Here is a 16,453-nt window from a genome sequence, read left to right as displayed (position 1 = left end):
TGTTTAGAATTTAAATGTGTATAGAATATTAACAAAAAGTTGGCCCATGGAAATTAAATATGATAAATTTTTAACCCGAAACAATGCAGAAATAAATACTTGCGCACTTCAGCTGACCTGTGATGAGTAAACATTAAATTTTTTTTACTCATAGGTCAAGCCATTACTCATATGAACAATCAAACACAACTTTATTTCCAAACTGGTTATACACAAAACTATTGAATTTTCAAAACAAGCTCACAAATGGTGGATGCAGAATCCTTATCCTTCAATACCTTCAACAGGTTCATTTATTAACTGAAGAAACTCTGCTTGATGCTCTTGGATTAACCTTAGAAGTTGATGATTCTACTTGCTGAGTTATTGAAGAATAGGCTACAACAGAACAATGATTATAAGTACCGAATCTGAAACATGAAAATGCAGCTAATTACACCAACAGAGAGAGAAAAATACAAACCTGCAATATTTGTGGATTTGCTTGAACAATTGCACGCAATGCTTGGAACTAGCATATCAGGAAAAAGAATGATTGTACGTATCTCAGTATTCAACAGTCAGTGCAATAACAAACCAACTAGTATATATGAATGACAACATATTGTATTTTCCTTTCCAGACAAAGTAAAAAAGAAAAAAAACATTTTAAAATGATGCTTAAACTCAGGTAGCAGCTGTGACAAAGTTACTAGGATATCTGGCTACCATGTCCAAGGGTATCCATGCATATACTTGAATGTATGTTAAAAGGGTACCTGCATGCTTATTGAGTACATCAGGTACATGATATTGAATTCCACTAATATATATAATTTGCATTATCATCTTATTCTTTCCCTGATTTTTCCAACTTCTCCCCCTACCTCTCATCCAAAAAGAAATTGAGACCTCAAGTTATATAATTCCAACACATGTACATGAAAAGGGACCAGCTGGACACAGGCACATGCACACACATTGATAACATTTCAAGGTATAAAGCAGCATATCCATGCTGGCAACTTACATAGTCCATATTCAAAAAAGGGACCTGGAGACATCCCTCCATAGTAGCCAGAGAATTCTCAAACATTATATTGTGAATCCAAGTCTGGCATTCTGTTGATTCATTGTTTTTTATCATTAAGAGTTATATTTCAAACTTGAAAGGCAGATCCTTCCATGATACCCAGAGAATTGTCAAATATTATATGGTGAATCCGAGACTAGCATTCAGATGATTCATTGTTTTTTATCATTAAGAGTTATATTTCAAACTTGAAAAAGCTCTGAAACATCATGTAACCAAGACTAATTCAGCCACAGCCGGCTGAAGGAAGATCCCAAATGTCACATGTATCCAAATATAATAAGGTTCTGAATGCTTAGAATCACTGCTACTAGTGGGCAGTGCAAGATGATTGACAGACTGCTTCGGAATGACAAAGTTGAGGTCATGTTGGAAAGAGGAAAAAAGAAGCCACCATTAATGCACAATGAGTATCAGGGAAAATAATAATAATAATTTGTCTCTTCATCTGCCCTTCCATTGAAAAGTTGAAGGCCCCTAAGTCAATATTTTTTTTAATGATTCCTTGCAAAGCACAGAAATAAACTATAAACATTTTACACATTCTGTTTATTTAAGACGATTACTCCCAGAAAGAGACAAAATCATACATATACAGTATATGTATGTATAGAAAATGATTACAATATTATCTTGCATTATTAGCCATTTAAATTGTGTACATGAATGGATTAGCAAATACAAATAGAATAGATCATATTTTTTGTTAAAAATATAACTAAGATATGAAAAATAGGGGGATTGCATGGCATACCTGTTGATTATGTCTAAGGAAATCCAAAGATCCATCCCCAGCATCTACACCGATATTTGGAGTCCTCTGTTGTATATGAATTTATTCGGCTAGAACTTCATGTGCTTCAGAAGGGCAAGGAAAACATTATAGCAAAAAAATTGACCTGCGGAAACATATTGAAAGGGGAAGAATTTGGTACTCAAGAGAGTGGCGAGGCCCCACCTGTAGTTGATTCCATTGTGTCTTGACCAGATGCTTGAGCTGAAGAAATGTTACCAATTGGAACAGCAACGTCTGCCATAGCAGGAATACCCTGACACAAGAGATGCGAAATATCATCTCTATCACCGTAAAATTGTTGCCTGATCACATCCCAAACTACTAAAAGAAGTTTCTATTACATACAGAATACAAATATTCCACAGCACGCTCTGGGTTGTGTAAGAAGCACGGAGTGCACGCAGAACAGCATCTTTTCCCCAGTACCCACCATCCATATCCATCAATTGCTGAACCACTGGCTCAATCACTCCCTGCAACTAAATTAGATGTAGTTTGAACATAAGCATCAGCAGGTACCTGGCAATGAAGAAGCATAAGCTCTAGTATTTACACAAATCCAACTCCAACCAGCACTTCTGATAATATATGCATCTACCTTTATCACAAAAGCTTACTCAAAGAGGAAAGAAAAACTTTACCGTAAATCTATAATTTCACTAAACATTATTGCATATCCTCGTGGTGTAATATTATAGGGAAAGTCATGAGAGGACTTTTCTTCAGTAAAAAATGACAATAAGTGCTAATAGAAATAAGATAATAATAGTGAAGAGTTAGTTTTCACCATAAGTTGCTCTTGTAAATCAATCCAACATTTAAATCTAACATGGGACGATTATGTGATTTTACATGTTCTTGAAAACCAAGGTGTCGTGATTCACTTTCAAAAATAAAAATTTCCAAAAGTATGTAAACACTAACTCTTTTTAAAAAGTGATCAAGAAATTTTCTCCATCCCACCATAAGCTCTCCATCTATTTAGATAGCCAAGTATATATTAAATAAACTCCATGTTCAATTGCTAAAATATTTAAACCCAGAGAAATGCAGGAAAGCTTGTTTCTCACTTCTTTTTAAATAAAGAACTTGCAACTGCTATTTTAACCTAACTGCTTCTGAGCTGACAAGGAATTTCTGCTTGGGAGTTTGAGCCCTCTTAAGTTTGAGAGAAGCAAAAATGCATGTTTTTGGCTCTATGCGAACGTGCAACACATACAACACTAAGTGCAATCATTAAAGGTCCTTCGGTAGAATATTAAATCTAACAAATGAAATGAGAAATGCCAACACCATGGAAAGTCACGGACTAGCAATTACTGGGATAAAGAGCTCAAGTTCAACATCTTCAATAAACAAGCAAAGTGAAGTCCACGAATCATGCAAATGCAGCAGGTCAGCACATAAATTGATACAACAACATTTCCTATTCATTAAGATCACAAGCATATTCTCCAGAAGAAAATTTAGTAGTTAGACATGAGTACAGGAAAGAAAGAATCAAATACAAGAGCAAACATGAAGGCCAAAGGATTACATTTCTTTTAATATTGTGAGTCATCTTTTATGTAATAATGTCTTTATTTGCAAGAGGAAAAAACATAAAAGACCACAATAATCAAATGATTACTATCAACAAAGAGAATGCATACTCTGTTGTTGCTCTTTCAGTGCCAGTTGCAACATTGGTTAAGGCCCTGTAAAAGAAACAGAGAGACATGAAAGACATTAATAAGTCTCATCCCAAAATACTGGCGCCAGCTTTGTTAAGCCTTGCTCAACGTAAGTGATATTGAAAAATATTAAAGATAGGACAAGCACAGCAGCACAGCTAGATAGCAACTCATGCAGATTGTGCAGGAGGGTCGCTAGGAGCAGGACAAGGGGCTGGGGCTAGCTGAGGGCTGTTTGAAGCAGATTTTTTATATCACTAACAACTAGTGAAATATTGCAGCATTGTAATTTACAATGAATGGAGCACAATGATGATGTCTGGAATAATACCTGAGTAGTGGATGAGGATCCAACTGTATCAAAAGTTTTGCTCTGAAGAGATGCCAAAGCAACAAATGAATAAATTTGAGAAAAAAATCCAAAATAAAGGCTTGCAACAAAAATGATAGAACATAGCAATGTCATATTAGAGGAAAACAAAGAAAGGTTTGTCATGAAGTGAAAAATTTCAGTTTAGTAAGAAGGGTAAGGTATGATGAAGTGCATCATACAAAAACTAAGAATACTTTATAATTCTTATATTGGTAGGAATTGTGCATAAAACTTGTGAAGATTTGTTTGTCCTCAATAATACCTATTTTGCATAGAGCGAAGAAGCCAACTAATGGATTCCCATAATGTCTCCTAGCATCAAGTGTGAGGACTCGTGCAGGCGTGTATTTAGTCCCATATCGGTTATTCGTTAGAGAAATCTTGGGTACTTATACAAGACTAAGCAACCTAAATAATACCTTCTGGTTAGCCTTTTTGGGTAAGGTCTTGGTTGTGATATGAAGCACGCCAGATAATGCCCAACGATCTTGCTGATGTTATTTTAAAAGAATCCATTCTTTTAAGGGCTAATTTTCTCCTTTTAATTTTCTAGGCAAGTAGAGTTATGAAGATTTCTACCATAATATCCATAAGAACCCTAAGCATCTATGCCTCAAACACTTGCAGTGCATGAAGAACTCATAAATCATATCCTTGAGAGGTGTAAACAAAGTATCATAAATGTGAGGAGTCACAGTCAAACTAAGAAGTCATTTCGAGGTGCTATCACATATTCTGTAACAATATATAGAGAAGGCATGCATAATATAGTTCTACATCATGAGCAACAAGTTTTAGATACACAGAGAGGCTGAAAATGAGACAAGAATGATGAGGTAGGGTAATGGTAAAACTAGGATATGGTGGGGTAAGTTTGTAGTGAAACTAGGAAGATAGCATAGGACTACAAGTGCAACAAAAGAAATCTAAGAGTTGAACTGATTGAGGGACAGCATATCAAACCAACCAAGATGGTATATGCATGCATAGTCACAACTGGAGAAAAGTCCACATAAGGAGGGGCTCAAATTTGTAGATTGAGAAAGCTACAGAGCACTTTTATTTTGAAATTGTTAGACCTTTGGAGAACCAAAATGGGAAAATTTCACTAAGGTAATGTTTCGATACGGTAGTGGGGAAATGCATCTAGCTGGGGTTACATGTGGTTGTACTTGCTGCATTTGCAACTACAATTCCAGTGTTTAGCTCGATAAATTTGCAGTTGTCCGAAGATAAGATCTCATGTTTGTTTGTTTGTAAATGAAAATTGTAACTATATATGTTTGTACTTTGTACTACTAAAGCAATATTAATTATGTCCCTACCAACCACTATCCCTGTTGGGACTTAAACCTGTCATAAAGATGCCTCTAAAGCCTTTTTCTAATTGCAATAAAATGTCTTACAACCAATTTGGCCACAAGACAAATTATTGTAAGAAGTGTTCAAATGAAATTTGACTTGCAGGTTTTGGTCAACTCAGCATTCTGAACACTGGAAAAAGGCCACCTCCAGAAACTGAGGTTCACTTACACCCAGTTGCAAGTATCCAAACACTACTTAATTTCTGGAAAAGGGGAACTGACAGTACAATACAGGTAGCAACTGACCCTTTTTTGTAGTTATTACTCCAATATTTCTAGTCAGTCCTCGGAATGAATTTTTCCAATGGGGCACTAACCCAACCTGGCATATATATGACCATTACCTTTTCAATGAAAATACATAATTCAGACACTGTTTCAGATATAAGATAAGCTAATCTGTCTTTTGCTGACGTACATGAGTCAATGCTACAGGCATTACAAGTGATATATTTAAAGATCACTCTGATATCTATGAGCTTTATTAGGAAAGAAATAATGACAATTACATTTTGGAAACAAGCCAACCTCTTAAAGGTCATCACACTCCCTCCCAAGCACCAATATTGGCAGGAGTCAATTCAAACACCAAGAGCAACAAAACCAAAGGTAAGCTGGAAAAAAACTAAGATGATTGTCTGCCCTGGTTTTTCAAATTTCTTTCTTTTTGCAATTCTTTTTCCCATTAAACTCCCCCATTGCAAGCAAAACTTGTGTTTTTTACTTGTTAGGGCCAAAATATGATTCTGAGTTAGGTCAAGCATTAACTTTCCTCCTTGGTTGTATTAATATTTGCCTATAAATCAAATAATAGGTAGTGAGGTTCTGTTATTCTTTTAAAAGAAAAAGGCTACATGATTCAGGATCTACTAAGTTTGAGTTTGTCAAAATTTTAGTGTTCTAGGGTACAAATAATGCAGTAGGGTTCCTCCTCTTTTTCTAATACCATGCAAAAGAAACGACATTTGGGGTCTAGTTTTTCAAAATGAAAATGTGAAATTTTAAATATTTTCTTATCAGGTCAGTTTAATAGGTTTTTGAATATGAGTATGGAGCAATAAACTCATCAAGCCATACACCTGTACCACCTCGCTTACAATGGTGCCAATAAATTATACCCATCATCCTCATGATGATGGGTATAATTTAGAAGCATAGACAATTCTAACCCCTGAAAAGGATGGCTTTGACCCAGTAGTTGGTAATACGTTCATAACTGAGTACAGAAAATGATTTCTGTATAGATATCCGATAACAAAAATAACAATTTGACACATTTACCAGTTTATTCCTTCAAACCAACTATGGAAGAGAAGGTATCATGAACTGATAAAATAAGTGTGGTACATAAATGTTACATCAAACAATTACTTTCATTAATTTTAGTAAATGATGAAAATAACCTGAGGAAATCATACAGGTGCTGAAGTGTTTCAGTGATTAGTGAGTGAGGGAAGATAAAAGAGAGACAAACTCATGATAGGTGAGCATATGAATTACCATAAGAATTATGTGGGTCTAATACTTAACAAACAACACCATTAGAATTTGAACCGCCAGCCTCCCATGTGAAGGCCCATTTGCACGTTAGCATGATTTTATAGATTTTAAATTAGCACGTTCCGAAACTGAAACTAAAAGATGCTCCTGATGATTGACTAAAATACTATAAGAGAATAACATTCTGAAGTACAATTCAACATTTACTGAAAGCAAAATCCCAAGTCAATGTTTGCTTTAGTAACAATTCCAGCACTAGTATGTACTTTTAATATAATTTATAATGTTAAGGATTTAAAATACCAAGGAAAACAACTTAACTATAAGTAATTGCAGAGAGGTCATGGATTTTCGATGGAAAAATACGTGAATCAAAATTCAAATACTTTAGAAAGCATCACAACAAGAAATCCATCTTCACTAACTATGCTCTCTTTCAATGTACACTCATCTTTCAAGACCTTTTCATTGTGTATCAACAATTGCTGCCCCCATGGATAGTTATCTTTTCACTGTACCTCTTCAATATTCTTTTTCACGGCCATTATCTATAATGTTAAAAACAGTTACCTAAAAACTTTCAGAAAGTAACAGAATAGCAAATTAAATTTAACTTATCAACAAGGACTACATTGTTCAGCCATTTGTTGCAGGAATTAGAGAAAATGACCCAATATTAGTAATAGTCAGGCAAATAAATAGGTCTAACAGGTTTATCAGTTGGAAAACTACTGACCTACAAAGATCGACTCAGTACGTTTGGCCGGATTCTAGATTGGTTATCCTTTACGACCTATGCTACATGAATTCTTCAAGCTGCCTAAAGAAGCTTGTTTAGCTACAAGCTGTGTTACCTAGTCCTTAGGTCCAGCTCCAAAAATCCGTATTGGATACATATCTGAGTCAAATACGTATCAAACATTTGGATGCTTATGAAGTTCTTCGATTGCCATTTTAAAAGATTGGCGGAGGGTTGAACTCTTCCAACAATGAGTTTGACCCTCCATGTTAACATTAGGAGTGAGTATTTGTCCTTTTAGAGATTGGTCAATGATATAGTTAGTTGGGAAGTTTAATTGAGAAACATGTACAATTGAAAGATCTTAACAAACAATATCTTTTTGATATTTTTATTTTAATGTTTAAACAAACAATATTCCAAGGTATAATTAAATAATTTGGTTAAATTTATATTTTATCGTGTGTATCTCTGTATCTCCTTTTTTTCTCTCTCGTTGAGTCAGACACTTGGATACACATCCAGATCTGATTCTTATATCCATGTCCATGCAACATTGGCTACGTCATGAGAGGAATAGTACATCCTAAGGACTCTCAGTTCTATATGCTGAAAACTCTGTCCAAAAAATGACAAAAACACTATTATGCATTTTTCATACTTCATTCAAATGTAATGACAATGTCTGGACAGATTTCATAGATTTAGAGCAAGTTCGATCAAGGATTTCACTTTTACAAGGCTAAGAACTTTGACTGTAATCTTCCTCTGTGAAGATAGACATACTGTTCCATACTGCTTTCTAGCAGTGAAAAAACAAGAAAGTTTCTATGCAAGATCTTATGTATTCCCAACAACCTCTAAGGTACATTTAAATCCTCTCATATGAAACAACAACTTCGTTATTTAAAAATTAAAAGAAAGCAAAGTCAATCCCCACAATTTAACTTACAGATCTGTTTTGGGAATGATGACCCATTTTTGACAAACAACTTATAAAAAATGTGATTCAAGCAGGTGATTATTGCATACTTAAAGCAGTTTTCTTTTTGGAGGGTGCAGGAGGGGGATTGTTGGTAAAATATGACTAACTAGAAACAACAAATATCAGATTCCACTATAAAAAGAAAAGGGTGGCAAATCTGCCCCACAGATTGTAGTTGTTTTAAGTGAATATCAAAAGGCCAACCACCCACCAACCCAATACAGTTGTTTCCCCTAAAATGATACAGTATAAACTTGGAAAGAGCAGAAAAAAAGTGCATTAGTGTAGTCTATATGTTGAGTATAATGTTGCCATAGGTGGCTGCTAGGAACTTCGATCAGCCAACCACCAAGGCACCTAGAGCTTTCTAGGCCTTTAGGCAAGATGAACACCACAGTGCCTAGGGACCAATTTTGTCTTGAGCAGATGCCTTGTTTGTTGATTGAGTAAAGCATTTAATTTTTTAACTAATTCTCTCTTTAAGTAAAAAGGTATTTATGTCAAGAGTGAAAGAAGTTGAGTCCATTTATAACATGTTCTCTTAAATACTGTTTAATGCTTGAACTATAAGGTATTTTTCTCTTTTAAAATTAAAAATCATACGGCTTTTAATTAAAAAAGAGAGACTACATTACATTCAATGACTTTTACAATGAGGGGATGTATCATTTCCAACTAAGTGTCTAGCCATTTATCCTTCCACTACAAAGACAAAGGAGCATGGAGCACGATGTTGTTCGTACCCAAGTCAAAAACATCTATGACATGTATGGGTGAATGATCAACATGAAGATTTCAAGCTGAAAAATAACAGCTGTAGTTTCATTAATGATGGTTCCGGGATTGTTTTGCATCCTATAAGAGATCGAATTTGATAAAAAGAAAAATAAATGAATGTGCTGCAACAATTTCTGCATCAGCATTTGAAGTCAATAACAATGACAAAGCAGTACATTACTTTCTTACTAGGGACAAAAGGAAGCTTTTCAATAATTACCTAGTTATGGTCCCAGCAATCTGGGTCCTGGGGACAGCCTAACATTTAGCAATTTTTTGAACAAAGTTGTTGCCCTAGGACTTATGTCCGCGCCATTGCATTTGTCAGCCCAACTTTTTTACCATGTGCACCAAGCAATGGCCCCTTAGGGATTAAAGGAAGCTAAAACCAAAATATAGCTAAGTCTTCACTTGCTTACTAATAGACAAGTGAAGAAAAGGAATTTGCATTCTTGAGTTGATTACCATTGCTTGCTTGTATAAAGGAATGATTATGTTTCACTATTGGATAGGAACTGTCACACCCCAGATCCAGCACATGATTTCTCGCGCCGCAGATTCGGCACATGACATGGCCATGCTACCGAGGAGTACAACCCAAGATAACACGAAGCCCTCATTACATTTAACTTTTAGATCCATCTCAAAAATAATAGAATCAATAAGAATCCAATTTCATTATTTATTGAATAAAACCAATATTGGTTCAGAGCGTCTAAAATCCAACATCAATGCCAAGCCCATCATTAGCTATGCACTACTAAAACTCTTTTACAAAATCACCAAGCTTGCTAATACTAACTCCAAGTCTAGACCATCTTCCATCCCTACTGATCATATTTGCCTAGGAAGAAAAATAAAACAAAGGTGTATGAGCGACAGCTCAGTAAGTAAACCTTTTACTACCTTACCAGATCAAGCATAAGTTTTTTCATGACAATGCATTATTTAAAAAAAAATAACAGATATTACAAAATAAAGCATTTTATAGTACATTATATTAAAACAAGTCATAAAGCCAATCATGCATACATAAATCAATCATAAAATATAGTTTCTGGTGTACAGAATAAAATCATAAATCATTTATTATTGATCAAATTACTGCTCTTGGACTACATGCTAAGGTCACTATTATACCCGTGACAGGGCCGTAATCGACAAACACTAACTACTATTACCTGTTGGTAGGATTGTATGCCAACTACTATTACCCATTAGCAGGGTCGTATGCCAACTACTATAATCCGCTGATAAGGTCGTATGCCAACTACTATTATCCGCTGGCAGGATCGTATGCCAACTACTATTACCCGTTGGCAGAGTCGTAAAAAAACTGAATGTCGTTTTACCCCACTTTAGGGGGCATACATAACTATCTGAGAGCCTTTTTGCTATAGTCATTAAGATAATGTTCTTAAATCATATTTCTTAAATTATATTTTCTTAACTCATACGCGAATAAAACATTAAATGTCTTTATAGAGTTCATAACTCATAAGCATTTAACAATAAAATAATCATGAAATTATTCCTTTTATATCAAAAATACAATTACATAAATATGGAATCATAATTCACAAACAATGCTTAACGGTAAAACAATCATGAATCCATTAATTCACATTAAATCATGAGTTTCATAATATCGTATGCTTGATCTTTAATTTTAAGAAAACATGATATCATAAACATTTAACATTATTTTTATATTTTCATAATACTAAAAAATAAATAAAAATTTGAAAACTAGTAAGGAGTATAAGATTCACTTACCTCTATTCGCCCAAAGATCACTAGATTCAGTTGAGCAACTGCACTGCACCTATAATCATTTTAAAATAAATTACTTGTTATTCACTATCAAAAATCTAATTAAAACCTCTAAGCAGCCCGAAATAGACTTGAGCAGACTTTAGATCCCAACTAGGTAAGTCGGCCTTGGATCTACAAATCCAGTAGAGAGAGAATGATTGCACCCAAGGTGGGGCCTCTCTCTCGATTTTTTTATTTATTTACTATTTTTATATATATTTATTTATAAATTTATTTATTTATTTATTTTTCCCAAAATTTCTTTTATGTAATTATTATTACTATTATTATTTTCTTTTTCTCTTTTTTTCCTTCTCTTTTTCTCTTTTGTTCTCTTTCTTTTTTTCTTCTCTTTTTTTCTTTTCTTCTCTTTCTTTTTTTTCTTTTCTTTTTCTTTTCTTGTCTTCCTTTCTTTTCTTCTCTTCTTCTTGTTCCGTTCTTCCTTCATCGCCCTCCCCCTTCACCGAAGGGGGAGAGGCGACAACTGCCCCATTGAAGAGAGGGAAGGGGAAGGGGCTGAGGCTAGCGGCACCCGCATCCGAGGCGATCGCGGCCGATGACCACGACTACGTGCTGGTATGTTTTTTCTTTTTTCTTCTTCTTCTTCTTCCTCTTCCTCTTCTTCTTTTCTCTCATCTCGACGGCCCTTTTGATCGGAAGGAGGGAGGTAGGGGAGGAAATGGGGATGCCTTACCTCACTCCGGTGGTGTCCGACAGCCTGATTTCTGGTGGGCACAAGTTCGGACAGCCGTGAGCTCAATCGGGAGAAAAGAGGAAGGAAGATGGAGGAGGATGAAGGAAGGAGGAAGGAGGGAGGAAGAGGTGGTGGGAGCTCGGTGGAGTTGGGGGGTTTTTATAACCCCCCTCCGGAATGGATAGGGACGCTGAACTGCCATAGCGGCCGTACCGGCTATACCGGCCGACCGTTGGACGGTTGCAACCGCCTCCAACGGCTGCAGCCTCCCAGGCCAGCCTCGGTCGTTCGGAAGCTCGGACAGGGATTGTGCCCTGTTCTTCTCCTTTTCTTCTTCTCTCTAAAGCCGGCTGGGCCTGCCGACTTTGGTCCAGGTTAGGCCCAGCTAGCCTGGTTCTTATAGGAACAACATCCACATCCTCCTCAGCATCTAGATGTAGACCTATTGTTCATCAATTGTGAATGACCAGATCAACATCCAAATACATGTTATCTATATTAATCTATATAGGCAATTGCTTTAGATTTGATCAGGGCTAAAAACATATCAAAGATGGATCAGATGTTGGTATATTTATATTTATTCGGCAGCTATGAATATGGAGACAAATATTAAAAAAATACTAAAATTTATATCTGCATTTGTTTTAAATGCATGTGGATATGAATTAGATATTAATCGTATCCCGATATCCACATTTGTTCTAAACAAATATCATAAAAATTAGACATTAGTTATTATTTATGTTACATTTTACATGGACAAGGAGAAGAATCAGATATCAGTTCAGATTTAAATAAGATTTTTGAGAAGAGTCTAATAACAACAACTGGTTACTTCAGAAAATTAATAAGTTACACATGTGACAAACAAAACCAGAAGGTAACCAGTTTCTGGTTACTTTTACCAAGACTTATGCCGACCAACTTATTATATGACAAGTAATTAAAGAGACAATTTTGTTATTCATGAAAATTCTAGCCGCTACCTGTTATTTTAAAAGAGACAATGCTTGCGTGGTGTTGAAGAAACAGACAAACAGTACTTGCCATGTAATCAAGATTCATGAGATTTTTAAAAAAGATAGGTCGTTAATGAGACAATCAAACAATGTTTATTATGACTCAAGTGTCCCCACCTTGATGAAATTTGTGGATGGTAGTTGTTTAATGTACCCTAAAATTCTTCAAGTAACTAATAAGCAGATCATATGGTACAACTATAGACAAGCTCATGGCTCTCCATAGTATCTGAAATAATAGATCAAATATAAATTGTCCCACAAAGTGAAGCAACAAATAGTATTAAGTATTAACTACTTATTAATTAACAACTCAAACAAATATTCAATATTTAGTCTTAAATACCAAGAATAGAAAATGACAATTAAATGGATAGAAGCTAGAAGAAATCGAGATATATTGAGAGAGAGAGAGAGGAGAGGAAGGGCATAGAGGAATGCATATTAGGGTGGAGATCAATGGTAGCGACGGTCCATGATATGCCCAACCCAGGACTAAAATTAATGATGGCAGTGGCCGGTACTTAGGATCCATACTCGATGCTCAGGAATTGAAAGGTCAGCTCTTCGGATTGACTATCAACACTCAAGACACAGTAGACGGCAGTTAGCCCTTCATAGGCAGAAGTCAGTAGCAGCAATTATTGGTGCTCAAGGCTCGACGGCCATTGCCCAGGGATTGGCAATCAGCATTGGGGATATGGCTGTCAGCTCACAGAGCTTGGATGGTGCATGCAAAGAGAAAATTAAGGCATGCTTTGTGGTTAAGAAAGAAGAAGAAAAAATGAGGGAAAAAAAGAGACAATCAGGATTTAAGGGTGCAATGATAAGCTCGATGGGGTTTTTATCTATAATTTAAATTCAAATCTCAATCTAGGGGAAAAAATAAAACATCAAAATCTGAATCCAGACCACTATGTGGCAGAATTTATAACTAACCATCTGAATTTGTTTCTGAATCCAGCCAGATGCAAATTTGCATATTTGAATCTAACTCAACCCAGATATAAAGTTAGAGCCCGTCGAACTTTATCTGATCCTATTTCAAACCTAGGTTTTATTTAAGTATCAGGGCTTCTATAGATTTTCCTATAAAATTGGGCTGAAAATCTGCAGGTTTCGTAGATTGAGCTGCCCATTTAAGCATGGTTTTATCAACCAAATACCTACCAGTGCAAATCCTGTAGGAAGAAAAAGGACCTCCATGGGTCTTTTTTTTCTTCCTACAGACCAAATGTTGGGATTTGGGCAGGTCTTACGTCAAACTCCCCGTCGGTTTGCAGACTACTCCAAAATTTTCCATTCAACGCATCTTCTTGAATCCTCTTCAATCATCTGTTAATTCTCCCACATTTAACCCTAATGCTGATGTCCCCACAGTTTATGAATCCTCTTCAAAATTCACCCTTAAAAATCCTCCAGCAGATAGAAGAAGCCTTATATGAAACCTCGATATAGATATCCAAGTTTTTAAGCGGCATCCTTCAACAAAAAAGAAAAAAAAGAAAAAAAAATTAGGATCCATAAACTACTACTTCACCAAAGGCGCCTCATTTGCCCTCAACAGATGTTTACTTTAAGAATCCCACGCTCTCCCAACAACTCAACGCGAACCAAGAATTATTATATGAAACCGAAAATAACTTTTTTCTTAAAAAAACAGGAATGTGGCTTTCAATAAGACGTTACGAGAACCCTAGAATTATGCGAAAGAGGGAACTAATATAATCTCAAGGACTCGAAGCAAACCCCAAGAAAGACTGAAAAAAAAACCAAGAATAAAGAACTTCCAAAGAATGTGGTCTTCAAGTAATCATTGCAAAAACCCTGACATCAATGATCCAACCAAAGAAAAGAAGAATATTTCACGCAAGAAAGGTCAAGTATTCAGGTATGGTCATAAAAAACAAAGAAAACAGAGAAAAAGAGATGGAGTTCACCGTATCGCTGGGCTGAACCCGGATATCGAAGTGGCTCCCCTTCAATGTTTTCACCGTGAGCCTTATCCGTGGAGGCGACGAGAGGAGGAACGTGCCCCCCCATTGAAATCCTAGAAGGAGATAACAGAGGAAAGTGGAGGATCCCTGGAAGGAGAGCAGAGACAGCCGAGCGAGGGAGCGGGCCGTTCGCGGAGAAATTATTAGATGGACGGGTTCATATTCCCAGGCACGCGGACGGAGCAGAGAGACCCGGTGCAGCACGTCAGCAATTGACCACGTCAATGAGAATTTGCCACGCCACACAACATAAGTTTAAAAAGAAGAGAGTCGAGCGTTCCGCCGGTTCAGATGAGTAAACCACTTCCTTCGTCCTCTCCCAGTTTCCACCGCCCCACCTGACCGAGATTAAGACCGCCACTAGCTGCTGCCTCACCTTCTCCGCGCTCCGCCCCACCGCCACCCTCAGCCACACCCTCGGCATCCAAAAAGGCGACGTCGTCCTCATCGTTTCCCAGGCTCCATACTCTACCCTGCCTGTAAGAGATTTCTGGTGAAGCTAATAGGGTCTTGAGGAGCTCCACAGCTATATCCAAAGAAGTCTCGCATATTTAAATCTTTGAATGTAGAGTTTGTTTTTTATGTAACGTTGGAAATATACCTTAGAGTTCTGATTGAGTTCCTGCTCTTTCTCTGATTTAGTTCTTTTACAATTCTATAAATACTGATGCTATACAAATTGTTTGGTAAGTAACTCAAACATTTCAAACTCTCAGGCTTTCTTTCGTGGATACTGTGTAATCTTTCATGGTATCAGAACCGCATAAAGCATACGTCTAATTTTTTATAAGCTTCTGCAAACACAATATTCAAAAATTAACCAGAATGCCTTCACCTGATTCAAACGTCTCCACAAAACTACCAAACATGAACATTCAACTTGTATCACAACCTGTTACACATAAACTACTTGGCCTAAATTATCTGCCATAGAGCATCCAGTTTTTTGTTTTACTGAAGAGCTATGACCTTGTGGGGATCGTAGATGGAGATGATCCCGTGCCACGCGCCCCCCACCCCCACCGCCGCCCCCGCGCGCGCGCGAAGACTTTCTCAGGAGGAACTGCAAATCCAGTTTATACAGCTTGGTCAAGAAAGGACTCCTGTGTTTTGACTTGGCCGTTGGCTTCTATTTCAGAGAAGCTTGTGTTTACTGTTTACAGCTTGAAGACATTTAAGCAAGTTTGGGATGCTCTTCAGGCTCGTTTTTTATCCACTTCGCATTCAAGGATTGCTCTCCTCAAACGTCAATTGCAAACAATTACACAAGGAAATTGTTCTTGTACTGATTTCTTAGAAGGAGCAAAAGAGATTTTTGATCAATTAGCGGTTGTAGGAAAGCCAGTTGATGATCAAGATTTCATTAGTTTTCTGATTGGAGGTCCCAAACCAAATTTTACACCCTTTATCACGTCATTCAACTTTGCATCACGTGATAAGGATTTCACATTGGATGATTTCTCAGCCGAACTTCTTAGCTTTGAGTCACTCTTTGAGGCTCAAATTCCACAAGCTGCAAACAATCACTTTGCCCTTGCTGCCACCAAACCAAAGGGCCCTCTTCCCATGAAGAACAGAAAGCCCCAAGGAAATTTTCAACGACCTCAGCAACCTGCCCCTCCTCATGGTCCAAACAATTCTAACGC

At 36.6% G+C, this 16,453-nt stretch overlaps 1 long non-coding RNA gene across 2 annotated transcripts; it reads right to left on the bottom strand.

The window, feature by feature from the left end:
• Positions 1–53: 53 nt before the first annotated feature.
• On the bottom strand, positions 54–14,899 carry LOC120109065. 2 transcript variants are annotated; one of them, XR_005510117.1, is made up of 8 exons: positions 14,751–14,899; positions 3,873–3,914; positions 3,521–3,565; positions 2,214–2,387; positions 2,031–2,121; positions 1,827–1,930; positions 464–511; positions 54–378 (listed from the first exon to the last, which is right to left on the bottom strand). It is a non-coding gene; the product is annotated as an uncharacterized LOC120109065 (long non-coding RNA). The 2 variants fall into 2 exon arrangements; XR_005510118.1 differs by having other exon boundaries at positions 2,214–2,347.
• Positions 14,900–16,453: the final 1,554 nt, after the last annotated feature.

Source organism: Phoenix dactylifera, unplaced genomic scaffold (assembly GCF_009389715.1).
Source record: "Phoenix dactylifera cultivar Barhee BC4 unplaced genomic scaffold, palm_55x_up_171113_PBpolish2nd_filt_p 001765F, whole genome shotgun sequence".
Classification (NCBI taxonomy): domain Eukaryota; kingdom Viridiplantae; phylum Streptophyta; class Magnoliopsida; order Arecales; family Arecaceae; genus Phoenix; species Phoenix dactylifera.
The sequence above is the reverse complement of the archived record's forward strand: the minus strand, read 5'-3'. Positions and strand labels throughout refer to the sequence as shown.